Here is a 19,899-nt window from a genome sequence, read left to right as displayed (position 1 = left end):
GACTCCAAACTCCCGGCCGTCCTTCTGGCCAGGACCCGGGAGCCCGGCCATGACCGGGCCTTCTAGCCTGGCTCTGCTCCCCATTCCCGTGAAGCCGGGGGCAGAAGAGGGGTGTGGGGCGGGCGGCAGCGAGGCAGCGGTAGTGGGGCGAAGAGCCGCAATCAGGAGACCTGGTTCGTGGCCCAGGCTTTGCCCTGCATGCTCTGGGACTGAGCTCGGGAGGCTCTCAGCGGGGATACCCTGCCGTGCATTGGGGTGCTGCTTCTCGTGTTCTGGGGCTTCTCTCAAGCTGTAGCCGGCCCAGGGCAGTGGGTTCCTCAGCTCTGCAGAGGTGGGAAGCGCCTTGAGCACACGGTCTGGAGTTTGCTTCTTTTTGTAGCCCCAGCAGAGTACCTGGTGCGTAGTAGAGACTCAAGAAATAGTCACTGAATTCTCCCAAGCTTCCCAAAAGTTGTAGCTAACCCATAGTGGAAGTAACCACGGCTGAAGGTTGGAGCGTCCAGGGTTAGAGACTGAGAGCTGGGAAACCAGGGCTGGTCCAGGCCCACAGAGGGAGGGAGGGATGATCCTGAGGCAGGTCTTCTCCATGGTTATAGTGATGGGACAGCCTGAGGGCCCCGGTGGCCCTGGCCCAGTGGCTCTGGGCCTGATGGCTCAGGCCCCCAATGCCTCTGGCCCCGGCATCTCTGGCCCCGGCATCTCTGGCCCCGACTATTCTGGCCTGGTGGCTCTGGCCCCAATGGCTCTGGCCCCAATGGCTCTGGCCCCAGTGTCTCTGGCCCCAGTAGTTCTAGCCCCAGTGGCTCTGGCCCTGACGGTTCGGGCCCTGGTGGCTCTGGCCCCGGCAGCTCTGGCCCCAATGGCTCTGGCCCCAGTGTCTCTGGCCCCAGTAGTTCTAGCCCCGGTGGCTCTGGCCCTGACGGTTCGGGCCCTGGTGGCTCTGGCCCAGTGGCTCTGGCCCTGACGGTTCGGGCCCCGGTGGCCCTGGCCCAGTGGCTCTGGCCCTGACGGTTCGGGCCCTGGTGGCTCTGGCCCCGGCAGCTCTGGCCCCAATGGCTCTGGCCCCAGTGTCTCTGGCCCCAGTAGTTCTAGCCCCGGTGGCTCTGGCCCTGACGGTTCGGGCCCTGGTGGCTCTGGCCCAGTGGCTCTGGCCCCGGCAGCTCTGGCCCCAGTAGTTCTAGCCCCGGTGGCTCTGGCCCAGTGGCTCTGGCCCCGGTGGCTCTGGCCCTGACGGTTCGGGCCCTGGTGGCTCTGGCCCAGTGGCTCTGGCCCTGGCGGCTCTGCCCAGAGAGGGGCAGTGGACTGACTTCCTGGTGGTTGTTGCGAGGCTTTGAACAGCTGCGACCTGTCGGTGTCCTGGGGTTTGTCTGGGAGGTTTCTTCCATATGGAAACATCTTAAGATTCGGTTGGTGCGGGAATGTCACTCCTGCCAGCTGGGGCAGCTGAAGGCGCTGGTGGCCGCCATGGCAGCCGAGAAGCCCCGGCCTGGGAGCGAGGAGGCCTGGGCCCAGCCCCGCTCTGCCCTGGCCCGGTCCCTTCTCTCTCTGGACCTGTTTCTTTCTCAGTGATGTGATGTGGTGGGGAAGGGACCGCCCGGCGGCACTGAACCCCACATCTCTGACTCCTCGCCCAGGACTAGCTCCTGGTTCCTCCCCCAACTGTTTCCTCTTGCTCACTTCCTCGGCATTTGGGAGGAAGGCTCTCACTTTCTCCATTCCCCAGTGGGAATCGGGGTCAGGAGGCCGGGGCTGCTGGGAGTTTGTCTGCGCTCTGGGCCTGCCGGGCTTCAGGCCAGCTCCCAGCATGGCGGATCCTGGGCAGATGCCGGGGGAGACATTCTTGAGGCTTGACTCCTAGTGCCCAAGAGAGCTGAGAATGGGGACCGGGGCGTTCTCTTCAGCGTGGTGGCCAGGGATCGTTGTGGGGCAGCGCTCTCTCAGGAGCCACCCCGGGAGGCAGCCATGACAGGTGTCCCGTCCCCGTCTTACAGATGAGGCAACTGAGGCCCTGATAATGCGATGACCTGTCTGTTGTGGTAGTGCTTGGCCTTGCTCCCGATTGACCTTCCACTCAGTCTGAGAAATCCCTTTCTGGACTGTCCCAAACCCGGGGCTGATTTAGAAGGGGAGCCCGACAGGCCCGCCATGGGGCCCAGACGCAGGGCCTCCCAGTGAAGGGTCCCCCACGTCCGCAGGCCCCTGCTGCAGGATCTGGGTGGGCCCTGTTCCCGTGGTGACCGAGACTGACAATTAAGGCTGCCTCCTAATGAGAGGCCGGGCCTCGGCTCCCTGCCAGACCTTCCCCTCCTCCCTAGAGAGCTCGGGCACATTCCAGAGGCTTCCAAGCCTGTGATTAGCAGAATGTGTGCGGTTCAGCGCTCCGTTCACGTGGGAAACACCCAGAGCCACCTTATCTGCCCCGGCAAATAGGGAAGGCCCTGGCACCGGGCGGGCAGCCGCTCCCAGGCAAAGTCCGTGCAGAATGAGCCGCCTCAGCACTCGGAGCAGCGGGGCGCCTGTGGGGCCCTGTGGGGCGCTTTGGGGGCCCGGGGTGGAGCACCGAGGGAGGCTGCCAGGTTGGAGGCCCAGCCAGGGGCCTCGCCGTGCCCTCTCCAGTTCACCCTCAGCCGCCTTGTCTGAGGGACCCAAGCTCCCCTGTGCCCTCTGGGGGTCAGCTTCCCCCTTGATGCCACGGAGTGCTGGGAGGGCCAAGTTTCTGACATTAGGGGGAGGGGAAAGGGGAAAGAATGAAGGGATGGGGAGATGTGCCAGGCGGTACACTGAGTGTGCAAGTGCGGAATCGCCCACACTGGCTGCCAGTGCCTGGGCCGAGGGGCATGAAGGTGGGCTGGCCTGGCCCCTGTGGATCAGAGGGGCTCTGGGAACGGGCTGAGGTGGGAGAGCCGAATTCAAACCTTAAAAGTGATTCTTGTAGAAAAAAAGATATATTGGGGCAGCACCAGCCCTGAAGTCGGGGGACCCGAGTTCAAATCCAGCCTCAGACACTTAAAACGTCCTGACTGTGTGACCTGGGCAAGTCACTTAACCCCAATTGCCTCAGCAAAAAAAAAAATAAAAAGGAAATGAATTGGGGGCTAGACTCAGGAGCCATGGGTGGAGGTGACAGAGGGACATTTGGACTTGGTGGCTGGAAATGCCCGGTACGGATTAGGGCTCTGAAGTAGAGGGGATTCCTAGGGAGGTGGAGGATCATCCCTGGGAGGCTTCTTGGCCCTGGGACACTTTTGGGGTGCCAGGCTCATCCATGGCTGTCTGCAGGCTGGCCCGGGAGCCTGTCCATCATGCCTTTCCGTGGAGACCCCCTGCTCGTGTTTGTAGTGGCGGGCGGCCCGTCCTCGGGGTCTCGTGGGAGAAGTGGTTCCTGGGGTTGGTAACCTGCCTTTCTCTTAATTGGCGGCACATCCTTTCTGGCAGAGGCCGGCGGTCTGAGGCTGCTCCCCACTCTCTGGTGTCCACTCAGCCATTGTTTGCGTGGCCTCCGTCCTGCCCCCAATGTGGCTCTCACAGGCACGTCTTTCTTGGGGTCCACAAGGAAGGAGGAGAAGGAGCTTCCTGACTCTGATCCTGCCACAGGCTTTGTGGGCCACTCTTAGGCGTCTGCCTGCGTCCCTTCCCCTAGCCCTCTGTGGCCCCCGAAGCTTTCTTCCATGAAAAAACCGTGTTGCCCTCCCCCCTCCCCCTTGTCGCATTCCTCTCTGTGCACAGCTGAGGTCGTGGCTGGAGGCAGTGCCCTGGTTTTGCTGCATGGGCTGAAAATGGGGCCAGCCTCCCTGGTCTCTGCCGGCGAGGAGCCAGCGAGACACAGAACCATCTCCTATGGTCATCCGTCTAGCGCTCTGGAGGAAGAGGGAGCCAGTGGGAACCACCAGGATCATGGGAGGGGAGACAAAGACAGCTGTTAGCTCAGTGTAAGAGAACTTTCCCCACACTGAGAGCTGGTCTGACATGGGTGGTGGGCTGCAGTGAGCTCCCCATAGCCGGGGGGCGCAGGGGGACACAGTGAGCTCCCCATCATGAGAAGGTGGCCTTCCAGTAGATGCTAGCTGCTGATGAAGCCATCTTGGGTCAGGGGCATCTCCTCTGCACACCCTTCCAGCTCTGAGATCTGTCTGAGGGACTCCCAGAGAGTCTGACTTGCTTTTCCACAACAGATAGGCTGTGCCTTCTGCCCTCTGCCCTCAAGAAGCTTGCAAGACAGCATGCCAGAGCTTCAGCCGCCATGGGACTTTGCTGATGCTGTGTCCTCCTGGCACTGTAGCCCCTCCATGGCATCTCCTGCCCGTGTCCTTTCCAGAGCTCTTAGGGCCCAGCCATGGCTGTAGATCCCTCTGGGGTGTGGAGCCTTTCTCCCACCTTGTGGGGCCATCCCTCCTTTTCCAGTCCTGCGTCCTGGCGGGTGTCGCCCTTACAGACCATCACCACCTGAGGTGCGCCCGTCTTGCTCACGTCCACTGCGGCTAGCCTGCAGCATGGCCTCCTTAGAGAATTTAGTGTTCTCAAGCGTGCCTCCCACAGCTGGTCTTTGCTGAACTCCTTGGGACTGCTGGAGCTCTGCAGAACTTGTCCCCCTGCCCCACCTCGGACAGTTGGAGCTCAGGGCCGAGTTGTGCTCTCCGTGGCGACTCTATCCGGCCATGTGTCAGTCTGTGCCCAGTGTTATTGGTACCTTTGGGTAGCCATAGATTTGGGGGACAAGGTGGTCCTTTAGGCTCAGAATATCACCATCTTCAAGAAATCTCTCCTGGTTAGAGGAGACTTTATTCTCCAGTGAGAGGACAAGAGGGAGGAAGAGCCTTCAATGCCAAAGCAAAGTTGGTCTTGGAGGCCGTAGGAGTTTATGGAGCAGGATTGTGATGGGATCACATTTGCATGTTAGGGAAATTAGCACAGCAGCTCCATGTGGATGGTTAGGAAAGAGAAGAGGCTTGAGACCCTTTGGGAGGCCTCGTTGTAGATGAGGGGAGAGGCGAGGAGGCTCTGGGCCCAGTGCTGGCTGTGAGAGTGGACAGGAGGGGGCTGGACAGAGATAGAATCCCTTTGAAGAACAGCTAGAGCTTTCTCAGAGAGGTTCCGTGAAGCTGACAAAGTAGGCATGTGGATTAGTAGTTACTGGTGCTTTTTTCTCTTTTTTGGGTGTGGCAGATTCCGTTAATTTTTTTTTTTTTTTAATAATCAACTTAAACCAAATAAAGGGGGCATTTCCACATCCATTGTAAAACAGAAGAGGGGTCTACAGGAAACTGTGGGTCTCTGCTAAAATTCAACATGTAGCTGTCAAAGCAATCCTGCTGGTCTTTGATTTTTTTCTGGCCTTTTGTCTTCTGTGCATTTAAAAATTAGATGGACTACTGAATCTGGAGTCAGGAAGGCTGGAATTCAAATTCATCCTGTGTGACCCTGAGCAAGGCACTAAATGTGGTTATAAAATGGGAATAATAATAGCAGCCATTTCAAAGGATTATCAGGAGCATCAAGTGAGATAATATTTATAAAGCACTTAGCACAGAGCCCAGCACACAATAGGTGTTTTATAAATACTTATTAACTCCCTCTCTATCTCCCAGGGTGGTGGAGAGGATAAAATTTTTAAAAAGGTTTTTCAGTAATGTTTCTCCTCTTCCCTCCTGTCTCAAGTGTACATGGACATGTGCGTGCACGCGCACACACACACACACACACACACACACACACACACACACAAAGCCCATGTAGCCAACATGTTCACTTATGATTCTCCAAGGCTATGTTCTATCATCGGGGAGTGGGAGTATCTCCCGCCATCCTCCTCCTTTGAAGCCATGGTTGGTTATTGGTTTTAAGATCAGAGTTCCTATGTCTATCTTTGGTTGGGCCAATCCACAAGTACTCACTGTCAGTGTGTCAGGCTAAAGCACCAAACTTGCTTCCTCCCTCCCTCGGTTCTCTCGGTATCTCTTTGTCTCGTGTTATTGTATGAATTGTTCTCCAAGTTCTGTTTGCTTCTTTTTATATCAGTTCTCCCAGATCTCCCCAGTTTCCTCTGAAAATGTAGCTCTCATAATTTATCACAGTAATATCTCATTACTGAATGAATTACATCATTTGTTTAATCATTCTTTAATGGATAGATGCCCCTTTAGTTTCCAGTTCTTTGTCAGCCCAGAAAGAGCAACTGTATATCTGTAGTTTTACATATGGACTCTTTTTCTCTTTCTTTAATCTGTTTGAAGTATAGGCTTAGTCGTTCTAGCGCTAGGTCAAAGCGAACGCATAGTTTATAAAGTGATTTTGGGGACATATTTCCAGATTGGTTTCCAGATTGACTGTTCCAATTCATGGGGGTGGGATGGGGGTGGGAAAAAGAATAAGCCTTTATAAATCATCTACTGTGTACCAGGCAATATCTCATTTAATTGATTCACAATGGTGTTCCTGCTTTTTTGTAGCTCCAAATATCATTTTCCATTTTTTGTTGCTTTGCCCATGTAATGGGTGGGAGAGAAACTCAGAGATGCTTTAATTTGCATTTTAAAATTTATTTATAATTAGTAGTGATTTGGAGCATTTTTTTCATATGGTTTTTGGTAGCTTGGATCTCTTCCTCTGCAAACATGTCCTTTGACCATTTAGATCTATTGGAGAATAGCTCTTGTTCTTATAAATGATATACTATTTCTTATATATACGTTAATATATTTTTTATTGGAGGATGGCTTTTTTCTTATAAATTTTATTCAGTTGCATATATATATATATATATATATATACACACACACACACATATATATATATATATACACACACACATACTTTTGTGATCTTTTTTCAGATAAACTTGTTGCAAAAAGAAGAAAAAAAATCCTCCAAGTTATGTTTCCATTCTAATTTTAGCTGCATTGAATTTGTTTGTGCAAAACCTTTATAATTTTGTGTAATCAGAATTGTCTTCTGTGAAACCGTTTCCCCTTGTTTGATCATAAATTGTCCCTCTAACCATAGAATTAAAAATAATAATAATGTCTTACTTGCCCCTCCAATATGTTTATGATGTCATCCATTACATCCTTTTGTAGCTTGTACTCTTAAATGGTGCAAGATGTTGCTCTTTTCCTAATTTCTGCCACACGACTCTATAGTTTTCCCTTTGTTGAATAGTGAGACGGTTATCTCAATAGCTTTGTTTTGGGTTTCCCCCAGAACTCTGTACTATTCATATGCTTTTTGATGCTTTTTCAGTTACCCTTTGGAGGCATTTATTTTTGATCTGGGATTTTTTTCAGAACTTTTCACATTTTCCCTTCCCTAAGATTTCTTGTCAGATGATCTCGAGATTATATGGGAGAAAGCGAGGATTTGCTTGAGTCAGGTTGGACCTTTATCTTCTAACGTACCAAGTCTAGGGGGCAGCTAGGTGGCGCAGTGGATAGAGCACCGGCCTTGAATTCAGGAGGACTGGAGTTCAAATCTGGTCTCAGACACTTAACACTTCCTAGCTGTGTGACCCTGGGCAAGTCACTTAACCCCAGCCTCAGGGAAAAATAAAAAATAAAAATAAAGTACCAAGTCTAGCGTATGGAGCTATGTTTAGAAGAACTGTGCGTCTTTAACTTATATTGGATTGCTTCCTGTCTTGGGGAAGGGGAAAGAGGGGAGAGAGGGAGAAAAATTTGGAACACGAGGTTTTACAGGGGTGAATATGGAAAACTATCTTTGCATGTATGTTTGGAAAATTAAATACTATTTAAAAAAATTTTTTTTTAAGTACCAAGTCTTCTTTGTTAACACAGAAAAGGACTGTAGGGTCAGGATCTTCCATCAGTGGTGATAAAATAGGTTGCTGTAAAATAGTGATGCATTTATTCTGGGGTACATCTCTTTGCAGGCCTCCTCCCACTTTTGCCCTTGAGTATTCTGAGATTGTGTAGCTCAGTTGATTCTCAGCGCAAGCCTTCTGAGAGGCTGCATGGAGAAGAGGAAAGGACCAGACTGGAAGACTCCTCGCGAGGGTCCAGCCATCACTGATGACTCCCACTCCTGTGGTTCTACATCTCCATCTGTGTATAGGGCATTTTGAAATGCATGTCCGCTAGACATCTTAAACTCATCGTGCCTGAAATAGAACTCCCCATCCTCTCTCTTTCTCTAGTAGGTTCCTGTTACAGTCCCGGGATATGGTACCACCATACTCAAAGCACTCAAGTTGGTGATCGATTCCACGTTCTTAGTTAGCCCACATCTCTAGTCTCTTGCTCAGTCTTGTCATTTCTTGTCATTTCTTTTCTTTTCTTTTTTTTTTTATAACTTTTTATTGACAGAACATATGCTTGGGTAATTTTTTACAACATTATCCCTTGCACTCACTTCTGTTCCGATTTTTCCCTTCCCTCCCTCCACCTCCTCCCCTACATGGCAGGCAGTCCCATCCATGTTAAATGTGTTATAGTATATCCTAGATACAATATATGTGTGCAGAACCAAACAGTTCTCTTGTTACACAGGAAGAATTGGATTCAGAAGGTAAAAATAACTTGGGAAGAAAAACAAAAATGCAAACAGTTTACACTCATTTCCCAGTGTTCCTTCTCTGGGTGTAGCTGATTCTGCCCATCATTGATCAATTGGAACTGGATTAGCTCTTCTCTATGTTGAAGAAATCCACTTCCATCAGCATACATCCTTGTACAGTATCATTGTTGAAGTGTATAATGATCTCCTGGTTCTGCTCGTTTCACTTAGCATCAGTTGATGTAAGTCTCTCCAAGCCTCTCTGTATTTCTCCTGTTGGTCATTTCTTAGAGAACAATAATATTCCATAACATTCATATACCATAATTTACCCAACCATTCTCCAATTGATGGGCATCCATTCATCTTCCAGTTTCCAGCGACTACAAAAAGAGCTGCCACAAACATTTTGGCACATACAGGTCCCTTTCCCTTCTTTAGTATTTCCTTGGGATATAAGCCCAGTAGTAGCACTGGTGGGTCAAATGGTATGCATATTTTGATAATTTTGGGGGCATAATTCCAGACTGCTCTCCAATGGTTGGATTCTTTCACAACTCCACCAACAATGCATCAGTGTCCCAGTTTTCCCACAGCCCCTCCAACATTCATCATTATCTGTTCCTGTCATCTTAGCCAATCTGACAGGTGTGTAATGATACCTCAGAGTTGTCTTAATTTGCATTTCTCTGATCAATAGGAAATGGTTTCAATTTCTTCATCTGAAAATTGTCTGTTCATACCCTTTGACCATTTATCAATTGGAGAATGGCTCGATTTCTTATAGAGTCAATTCTCTGTATGTTTTGGAAAGGAGGCCTTTATCAGAACCTTTCACTGTAAAAATGTTTTCCCAGTTTGTTCAGTCTTGTCATTTCTTACCTGACATCTCTCCCTTTTGGTAGCTGGTGGTGTCGTGGAAAGAAAAGTGAGTCTGGCGTCTAAAAGACCCAAATTCAAATCTTCATGACCCTAGGCAAGTCACTTAACCTGTCTGCCTCAGTTTCCTCAGTTGTAAAATGGTGATAAATCATAGCATCTAGAAAAAATGCATCCAATGCCTGCGAGACAACTGGTAAATTCTGAGTGCAAATGGAAGGTGCTTTCATTATTCTTGCTTTTTTCTGTGAGATGACTAATATAGAAATATGGTTTTCATTATTTTGCTTGTCTTCTCAGTGGGTGGGAGAGAGTTAGAAGAGAACTTGGAATTCAAAATTTAAAAAGAAAGGAATGTTTAAAATAAATAATAAAATTGTTGAAGGAAAAAAAAACAATAGCCTCTATCTCCCGGGGCTTTAAGGATCAGTTGAGATAATATTTGTAAAAGGCTCAGTGTAGCTGCTGAATAAATGCTTGTTGCCTTTCTTGCTTCTGCCTCCTCTCACTCTCAGTCTCCTTATCCTATTTCACACCCTGTGACCTCGTGATTAGACTTTTACCTCCTAACGGATCTTCCTGGTTCTACCCGCTCCAACCCAGCTTCTCCTTCCTAGCAGAAGACTTCTTTTTGCGGGGTAGAGGGTGGGAGAGAGAGCCGGTGCCCAGGAAGATTTTAAATTTTTGTTTCGTTTCCACTGAGCTGAAATCTATTTTCTCTCTCGTTGAAAAGAAAAATAAAAACTCTCCCAATAAATCTAGTAAAACAAGGTTCCCTTGTTGGTTCCGTTCCCCCTGTCCCGGGGAAAGCACAGCCGGACGGTCACTTCTGGCAGTACATCCCTCTGTTACGGAGGTTTGTTCAGCCATCGCCCAGATGATGGGCGTTTCGCCCCCGCTTCTGGTTCTCAGCCCGCCCAAAAACAAACCCGTGGGTCGGTTTCTCTTACTTTGGTCTTTTGGGCTGCAGACTGGGAAGGCCGGCCCTGGTGCAGTGACTCTGGGGCTGCTGTTCCAAGTGGCTTTCCAGGAGTGGCTGAGTCAGCTTGCAGGCCCACCAGCAACGCGGGAGGGTGCGGGGTGGTCCCCGGCCTCCTTCCCTACTTTGTTCTCTCTGTCGATATGAGCCTCAGCTGCGTATGGTAGGAGCCTCCAGCTTGGCCGTGGGCCCCTGAGGAGGGGTTAGTGAAGGGGACTCTAACACGCCGTGCCATCACTAGAGAAACAGGTGGGATGAGGTCCCCGTGGTCGCTCCGGTCCAGATGCTGACCACCACCTGAGGCGGTCGCCCTCGGCCTTCCGGACTCCGGTGGGATGTGAGCACTGGGGAGTGCTAGAGGGGGAGAGGAGGAGCAGAGGGCACGGGGCCGAGGCAGGGGGCACGTCGGAGGCCCGGTGAGAGCGGCAGGAAAGTAGCCGCAACCTCGTTGAGGGGGCAAGAGCCAAGAGCTCCGCCGGCTGCTGGTCAGCCAGGGCCTGGCTGTGGTCTGTGGCTCAGTTTTCTTGTCTGTCAGATGGGAATAATGTGTCAGCCTCTTGTGTTTTGTTGTGAGGATCGGGAGCGAGACATTTGTTAGCAGAGTCCCCATGGGCTCCATCTGGGTCCGGGCTAGTGACTTGGTCACTTCTGTTTTCAGAGCAGCCGTTTCTCTGGTGACTGTTTCCCCATCGGTACAGCTTCCACATCTGGAGCATTCGAAGATCTGGGAGGGATGAATCACAAAGATTCCCCTCATTTAACAGGAGGGGAAACTGAGGCTCACAGCCATAAGTTGCCTGCTTGGGATCACACGGCTGAGGAGTTGGAGGCAGAATTTGAACTCACATCTCCTTCTCTGGGGGAGGGGAGACCCCCCCTGGGGCTGACCCCTAACTCTGCCCTAGCTCCCAGGTCTCCCGGACCCTCCCCCAGGCCGGGACCGGCCCCCTCCCTCTGTCCCCTCGCCGCCTGCGCTTGGGCACAGCTGCAGGAAGTTGGTTCCCAGAACAGAGAAGCTAAGTCTGCTGGTCTGTTTTTAAACACCCATGTGCATCTTTGGGGGAGAAGAAAGCAATTGAGTGGCGGAAAAGCAATTTCCGTGCAGTTGGAAGGCAGCTATTAAATCTTTACAAGAGTCTGATTGTGGCTGCTGCGGAGCAGGAATTTATAGACGCCGTTAATAGAAGGCAGAGCCTGCCCTGCTGGAGGCGGGGGGGGGGGGGGGGGCGAGGAAGCCGCCGGACACCCCCTGGACGCCGCGGTCCCGGCCTCCGACCGCTTGGGCCTTCCCAGGGATGCGGCCACAGGCGGCCCCTCGAGCCGGGGCGCCCAGCAGTCAGCTCCCCTCTCTTCTCTCCCCAGGTCTGACTCTGACTCTGCAGCCTTCGGAACCGCGAGAACTCTGCCGGTCTCCAGCGCACACGGAGGTACAGGGTCCTGGGGGGCGGGGGGGCGAGGTCCGCGAGGGGGAGGGTCGCTGTGCCCATTGCCTCAAGCCCCTGCCCTCACTGGTGCTCCGGGCGCTCACTCACTGCAGTCAGTTGGTCACTAAACATGCCGGGTGCTGTGCTGAGCCCTGGAAGGGCGGCCCCAGGAGCACCGGCCTGGGGGGGACAGCAGCTCCCGCGTCCCTGGGCAGCCGGCTGGGTCCGGCCCTGGCCGCCTTCTCTCGCCCCGAGCCTGAGGCTCAGCGGCGCTTGGGTGACCAGAAGCTTCCCAGGACGGCTGAGGGGGGGCTCCGAGAGCGGGTGACCGTCCGGAGCCCCGGCAGTCGGCCCCTGGTCTCTCGCCGCTTGTCACAGAGGAAGCGGCTCTGGGGAGGGGACAAGACTGCGGGAGGGCGTTGTAGCCCGGCGACTCTCGAGGAGGAGAGCCGGGAGGCTCAGCCGTGAGAATTGAGAGGCCGGGGGCTTGGGGAGGCCCGGGAGGAGGCCTTTGGGCGAGCTCTGGTGGGGTCAGTTGCAGGGAGGGCACGGAAGGGAGCAGGGCAGGGGAAGACAGATGTGGCAAGAGATCAGTGAGGGCCTGAGGTCAAAGGGAGCCTGCCCCGGAGCCATTTGGGAAGGCGACGGAGGCCGCCCAAGTGTGGGGGCCTTGGGGAGCCCGGGGCCGAGCCGGACCTGATTGGGGGCAGGCTTCGAGGGAGCTGTGTCTGTCCCAGCCAGGGTGGCTGATGCCGTGGCTGCCCCCATCCCTCTCCCCTCCTCCTCTTCCTCCCCATGCCGTCCAGCTGCCCCCACAATCCTGTTCCGCCTTTGCTTGATCCCTGTTCCCTCTGGGCGGCTCCCTCCCTGGCCCTCCTGCCCCCGAGTCCCCCTCACTCTCTTCCCGGGTGCTTTGCCAGGGGTGCCGTCCCTGACCAGGCCTTCTCAGTTCCTCCACTTTGTCCTGAGCACAGGGGGTCGGCTCTTATGCTGCCGCCAGAGTTGGGGGGCTTGCTGGCTGGGCACGTGGCCTTCCTGAGGGCCGGTGTGCCCGCCGTGCTGTGGCTGAAGGAAGCCGGGCTTTATGGGCTCCGGGCAGAGGGGCTGGGGGCTCCGGGCTGCAGCAGAGCTGCTCGGCCAGCCGGGAAATGCCCTTGGCTGCCCAGGTCAGATCCTTCCACCCCCGTGTCCTCTCCCCGAGCCCCTCAGCACTGCCGGGCTCTCATCCTCCGTCTAGCCGCGGACTTTCCTCATTCATCTCCCTTTTTGGTGACTCCCAGCCCCGGGTGGAGAGCGGGGGTTTGCGAGTGCACCCTGGTGCCCAGTGCTCTGGGCTGGCCCGGGAAGTCCCACCTCTGATCTGGCCTCGTGCTTCCTGCCTTTGGGGTCCTCGTCTCGCAGCAGGGACTTCCACGGCTCTCTCGCTCTTCCGGTTCGGATCATCTTGGGGGTGTTCGGGGGTGTCCGGTCGGAGGATCCCTGCCAGGGCGAGAGGAGCCGCTCCTGGCCGCTCTGCTGCTGACGAGAAAGCTCTTTGGGTCAAGCTTCACGCTTTTGTCCCATTACTGCTCCCCTTGGGACTCAGAGACCTGGATCTGGAAGGGCCCGAGAGCCCATTTTACAGACCCAGAAGGTGAAGGCTCTTGCCAGACTCACCCACCTTCTGAGTTCCCTGGTTCTAGCCGTGCTCCCCGGCCTTCCAGAGCCACCCCGAGGACCTCCTCTGCGTGACAGCGTGGAGATGTCTGGGAGCCTCAGGCCTTCCTCTGCTCTTGTGGAGGAGACCTCCCCAGGTCCCTCATCTGTTTCTTGTTGGGCCTGGATCAGTGCTGACGTTGCCCTGGACCTCCCTCCCCACCCTGCGCAATGTGGCCTCCAGACATGGGGGCTGCAGCCAGCCCTTCCTGCTGCAGGGGCTGGCTCCGGGGGGGTGCTTCCTGCCAGGCCCTCGGTCCCCATGTACCCCAGATCTTGGCCCCGCAGGGCCCGTGTGGGGCGCCTTTTAGAGCGCGTCAGGGCTCAGCCGGTCAGCTCTGTGATGCGGCCTGCCCGGCCGGCTCCCCTGGAACAGAAACTAGGGGTCAGCAGGGATTGTTTGAGACGGAGAACCCTGGGGGCCGGGGACAGAGCCGCCCTCCCAGGCTGCCCCAGCATCTTTGCTCTCCCGCCCCCTCCGGCGGGCGGCCTTGGCTGCATGACCCTGGGGGCTCTTCAGGCTAAAGCCTCCTCCCGTGAGGCCCTGGCGCCGTCACGGGCTCCCTGGGCCCCCAGCCTGCCTCGTCCCTGCCTTCATTCACACGGCGTCGTGGATTGGGGGCCGCCCGTGGCTGCCGGGGACCCCTGTGGGCAGTTCTCGCCGACTCAGCTTAGGTCAGTGAGATGTCGCCAGCTCCATTGGGGCCAGTTTGGGGGGAGGGTCCAAACCTGGGGCCGGCAGTTGGGCAGCGCACTGTGTGTCTTGCTCCAGGCCTCAGGGACTCCTACGTGGCCACGCTGGCTGAGCCTAGGGAAGCCCAGGAGGAAAGTGGGGGAGCACCGAGAAAAGGGAACAGGAGAGCTTGGCTTTGGGGAGATTCTGGATTGGCAGGTCCCGGCCGCTCGGGGGCTCTCGGAGAGGGGCCCACATTGCTACTCCGGCGCAGGGCTTTTGCAGCCCCTGTCTCTGGAGTGTGTTTGCTCTGCTCGGCCCCAGGGGTTGGGAGTCGAGGAGAGCCGAGGGGAGGAGGGGGAGGGGGAAGGCGGATTTAGGCCCCATGTGAGGAAGGGCAGAGAGAGCCGGCCCAGACTGGAAGGGGGCTCTGGTCAGGGGCGCTGCAGAGGCGCAGGCCAAGGTTGGGCCGGGTCCGAGCTGGCAGCCCAAGGACTCTGAGAAGCGCTCATTGGGCTCCCCCGCTGCAGGAGCAGCTCCTCGTTTGTCAGGTGATTTCACACCCCCCCCTTGCCCCACTTTCTCCCAGCCCGGCTCCAGGCCTGGTCAGAGTGGGACAGATGAGGCCGGCCGCCACCCGAGCTCTTCCTCTCCCCAACCCTGGGACTTGCAGTAAAAAGAGCTCTGTGTGAAGACAAGTGTCCTGGCTCGCGTCTCACGGAGCGCTGGGAAGTAACTGGATCTCTGGCCAGCACCAGAGCGGGGCCCGCGGGCTCTGCGCCTCAGCCTGCCACGCTGTCCGTCCGCACCCACCCACGGCCCCAGACACGCGGTTCCCCGCACGCGCCAGCCGGTGTCCCCTCTGGGCCAAGGCTTGCAGTGGGCTGCCCGTCTCCTGGCAGAGCAGGCCCGCGCTCCCGCTTCCTTGTCCCCCAGAGTCAGAAGGAAGCATTGGGGCAACTGGGGACTTCCCTCAGCCCCAGCACAGGCGCCCAGGTGTGCACGCGGCCCCCCAGGGGCTGCCCCCACCCCCACTGGGGAACGCTGGGTCTCAGTTTGGAAAGGGTGCTGGGTTCCTAGCATGGGCCCGCCACAGGGATCATGCTGATCCCCCAAAGGGGCAGCAGCCGTCTCCTCACCCCAAGCTGGCGGCTGCAGGCAGGAAGTCCGGAGTTCGGGCAAGTCCCACTCCCACTGCCTGCTTCAGTTTCCACAACTGTGAAATGAGAACAGTAATGTCATTTTTCTACCTGATCTACCTGATACCTGTGAGGGTCTAGTTTCTTTCTTTCCCTGTCCCCCCATTCTCTGAGGCGAGCCGTTCATTTATAACAAGAGATGATCATTTATTTTTCTAAAGATGTTTCCGGATCTGCCCCTCCAGTTTTCTGTGACCCAGGAGCACCCTTTGTCAAGAGAGACAGAGACACAGAGAGAGACACAGAGACAGAGGAGAGAGATGGAGAGGGAGACAGAGAGAGAGAGAGATGCACACGTGCAGAGCATAAACCAGTGTATGCTCCTCCTGCCCCCTTGGTCAGAGGGGCACCGTAGCTGCTCTTAGGGACGCGCCTGGTCATAATGGCGGATGCTAAATTTCGGTTGCTCGCCCTTCCTCTGAGGTGGCTGTCACGTGCGCGGTGATGGCGTTCCCGATCCCTCTGCCGCGCTCTGCATCCGCTGTGCCCCCCAGCACCTTTTTCCGCGCACGTCACCGCTCCGTCTGGCCCGTGGACCACGCTTCTCTTCTGCGCTCCGGGGTGTCGGGCCCTTCCCTGTCTCCTCCCTGTCTGTGCCGCTGAAGATGCCGCCAGTCCGCATCATCCCCCGTTTGGGGCCTTCGCTCCTTGGGCCACGTCTGAGTCGGGGGCAGACAGTCGCTTGCCCGACTAGCGGATGTAAGATTTTCCGTCTTCAGTGTCCCGGGGAGGAGAGGGGCTGGGTTTGTGTCAGATGCTTGGCTTTTATCCAGCCTCAGAGCTGGGAGAGAACAAGGGCCCGGACTTTGCTTCTGTTCCCGGGCAAGACTGCCCAGCATGGCTTGTCTGCTTCTGTCCTGCAGGCCGCTTTCAGGGCCGAGCAGACCTGTCGGTCAGAGCCTTTTTGTGGCACCTCCTCCTGGTGAGAACGGGGTGCACTGGCTCCCTGGCTCCCCAGCACCCCCAGGCCCTACACTTTATTTATTTATTTGTTTGTTTGTTTGTTTTAATTAAAGCTTTTTATTTTCAAAATATATACAGGGATAATTTTCGCCATTCCCCTGCAAAACCTTGTGTTCCAATTTTTTTCCCTCCCTTCTCCCACCCCCTTACCTACACAACACGAAATCCAATATATGTAAACCACGTGCAGTCCTTCTATTCGTATTTCCCCAATTACCAATGTGGTACACAGTGCACAAGGAAAAGCAGATCAAAAATGGGAAAAAAGAGAAAGAAAACAAACTGCGCGTGAACAGCAGAGTAAGAATGCTGAGTTGTGTCCCCCGTGCTCTCTGGGGGCTCATGGGAGCTCGGTCCTCAGCACCGGAGGGGCCCAGCTTCAGCAGGACTAAACAGAGTTCTCCTGCGGCTTCTCCTCGGCTCCTTGCCCATGGAAGGGGGTCTGCGGTGGTTCCTCTGCAGGCTGGCGATCGGGGCTCCTGCTCCGTTCTGGCCAGGAGCATTGCCCTGTCTTTGGTTTCAGTTTATCGATTTTTATCTTCAAAGATGGAAAGGAAAGGGCAGCGGGCCCTTCGCCGGTGCGAAATTAGATTGGTTTGAGCTCCCTGAGAGGGGGCAGGGGTCCTTCGGGGTACAGAGGGTGACCATGGGCCAGGGCTCCCCACGGGTTAGGCCGGCCAGCCTGGCTGGGCATCTCTCACGGTCCAGGGCCGTCTCTGGCTGTCCGGGGCACAGCCCATCGGGAGGCAAGCTAGTCCACATTTTGGAGCCTTTGTGCTTGTAATGGGGAAGGACGCTTACTGAGCCATTGTCCAAGGGGCCCTCCCCGTCCCACGCCCTGCCGACACAGCTGCCTGGGCCAGTGGTGGCCGAAGAACCCTCCTTGTCTGCTCTGGGGGGCACTGGAGAGGGCTTCTCCTGGCCAGCTCGGGGCCCTCGAGCCTCGCTCTTGGGACACTTGGTCAGGCATGCGCTCATGGCTCTCCGGGGGGAGCTCTGCTCCCAGGGGCACCTCTCAGGATTGAGCTGGCTCCCTGGGCCTTGTGGAACAACTGGATATCAGAAAACCCCTGATACTGGGAAGTTCCCGGTACCCTCGGGGTCTGTGGTTCTGGGGGGCCTAAGTTAGGGAGCAAGGCCACCCATCTCTGTCCTCTCTTCCCCCAATCTCCCTGTTCCCCCTCCCTAGTGGTCCTGTCCCTTTTGTGGTAGGAAAGGTTCAGCCAGAGGGTCCCTGTGGAGTGCTCCGGGGTGATCACCTGTGGGCCAGAGCAAGTGAGCGAGGCAGGATCACGGGGCCGGAGCAGCAGCCGAGCTTCCGTCCCTTCGGCGTCCGTTCTCTCGCCCTTCTGCTTGCCACAGCCGTCCGTTCTCCCAGCGCAGCGGCGGGCAGGGCACTCCCAGCCTCCTCTTGGCTTCAGTGGCCGCGGACTCCGGCCTTTGCAACCTCCACAGGCTGTTGGTGTTTTGTCGCCCGTGGGACTTTTCTTCCTTAAAAAAGCCAGCATCTCTCACGGTCCAGGGCCGTCTCCGGCTGTCCGGGGCGCAGCTGGCCATTGGGCCCGGCTGGTTCTGGGCGGCCTCGTACAGCCCTTGCAGGTCACGGCGTGCCCTCCCTCTTTGAGACAGGGGCTGCCCTCGCACAGCCAGGCACCTCCCTGGGCGCCGTACTCAGCGCTGGAATCCCTCGGGCATTAGCCTCCTCGGGCCGGGGGCATTGCCGGGCCTGCCTTCCCACAGCCCCTCCAGCACGGAGGGCTCTGTCTTTTGTCTTCTCAGCATACACACGTGGCGTATGGAGCAAGCCCCCCAGCCTTGATTTCCTTTTCCTGTATTAGTGATTTGGAGCATTCTTTCAAACTGGGTTCCTAGTGCTCGGTTCTCCTGAGAACCGTTAGCTCCTGTGGAAGAACAGTTTTTGTTTGTTAGTTGCCTATATTTTGGATGCTAGACTAAAGGCTTCTATTTCTGCTTGAGTTAAACCCTCATTTGCTGCTGCTTCCCTAGATGTCCCTCCAGGCCGCACACTCTGGGAACCACCCCCCACGCCGCAGCCCCGTCTGCGGGGGGGGAAGTGTGGGGGCTGGGCTCTGGCCCTCTCAGGCTTTCACCAAGTGACATCTGGAAGGCTTGAAAGAGAGGCCCCCTGTCTCTGGGCAGCTTCAGGACTCTTGGCTCCTGGTCTCGGGCCCCGGGACTGGAGGAATCTGGAAGGCCCAGCTTTGGTGCTGCACCAGAGCAGCTGGGGTTGCTCTGAGCCCCCCTTTTCTGTCGTCTCTCCCTCCAGCCTGGAGCCAGCTGGGCATTGAACAATGCCCTTGTTAAGGGAAATTTTAAAGTGGGAATTTGAGCACAGAAGTGCACATTCTTTCCCTGGGAGATCCGGGCTGGGGTCGAAGGGAATGACTCTGGAGGGTCTCAAGTGTCTCATTCCAGGGAGAACACGGCTCGGGGCCCAGGCGGTAGCATCCTGGATCTAGGCTCGGCGCAGCCACGACCCTCTTCCTCCTGCCCTTTCGGGCCTGGCTCAAAGGCCCCTCTTGGGCGTGGGGCACAGGCCCTCGCCAGGTCTGAGATCGGGGGTCCCAGGCAGATCACTTCCACTCCCCAAGGACGCACATCAAAGGGACCGCTTTGAGGCTGTGAGCGGAAAACCTGTGCAAAGTGAGGGGCCCAGAGCAGGCCTTGGAGGGGAGGTGGGCACAGTTTCGGTCTGTACAAAATGTTCCCATTGGAGGGTTCTCGGGAAACTCGGCTGCATGGTGCCGGAAAGGACAGCGAAGGAGGCCGGGGGGCAGCTTAGCTGGGCATGGCAGGGCCCTGACGTTGTTGCCATTGTCAAATCTCCGACGAGTTCTTGTGAGAAAGGGATTCGATTTGATTTGCTTGGATCACGGGCCTAGACGCCCTCAGGCCACAGTGACCCGTCCAGCGGCAGAGGGAGCCGGCCGTCCTGGGACCCCCTTGCCCATCGCTTGAGAAGCCAGTCTTCCTGCCCTCCTGGGCTCCGCAGATGTCTCTAACATGGTATCGATGCAATTTTAGGGTTTTGGAAAGATTTCTAGAACAAATGGGTTGCAGGAATCATCCAGTGGGCGCTTGGACACAGGCCGGAATCTCACCGAGCCAGCACGGGCTCAGCTTCCCCGCGTGAGGGCTGCGGTCGGCGCCGGGATGCTTGCGTGGTGCTGGTCCCCGGGGCGCGGCCAGGTAGACACGCTGCTGATCTTTACCCCGCGTGCCGTCGTTGACAGCTCTGAGGAGGGCCTGGCTGCGGAGGGCACTTTAAAGCGAGTTCTTGCTGCTTCTCCAACCTTCAGACCTGTTAAAGCCCTTTCACCCCATTACCTCACGGAGTGGTCACACCTCTGGGCCTCGGCCGCCTCCCCGAAGGTCGCTGCGAAGGTCGGCCGGAGAGCGGAGGCTCAGCTTTGCCCGGGCACCCCTGCCAGCCTCAGCACTTTGGTGTGTTAATGATTATGGGGAAGCTCGAGTCCGTAGCACTTGTGGGTTGCTGATTGTCGGTCCCTGATCGGGGACTCGGGAGACCAGGGTTCAGTTCCCGGGAGGGAGATCCCCCTG

General features: G+C 56.0%; 1 protein-coding gene across 3 annotated transcripts in view; it reads left to right on the top strand.

Moving 5' to 3' along the window:
- The window catches only part of SIPA1L3 (signal induced proliferation associated 1 like 3), a 103,077-nt gene that overhangs the window by 40,721 nt on the left and 42,457 nt on the right, over window positions 1-19,899 (top strand). For 2 of the 3 annotated variants that reach the window (XM_074277288.1, XM_074277287.1), the window contains exon 2: window positions 11,726-11,790. The exons of the other annotated variant lie outside the window; for it this stretch is intronic. The gene's annotated coding sequence lies outside the window, so the exon portion shown is untranslated. The remainder of the gene's footprint in view (window positions 1-11,725; window positions 11,791-19,899) is intronic. 3 annotated transcript variants of the gene reach the window in all.

This window comes from Sminthopsis crassicaudata, chromosome X, assembly GCF_048593235.1.
Source record: "Sminthopsis crassicaudata isolate SCR6 chromosome X, ASM4859323v1, whole genome shotgun sequence".
Lineage (NCBI taxonomy): Eukaryota > Metazoa > Chordata > Mammalia > Dasyuromorphia > Dasyuridae > Sminthopsis > Sminthopsis crassicaudata.
The sequence above is the reverse complement of the archived record's forward strand: the minus strand, read 5'-3'. Positions and strand labels throughout refer to the sequence as shown.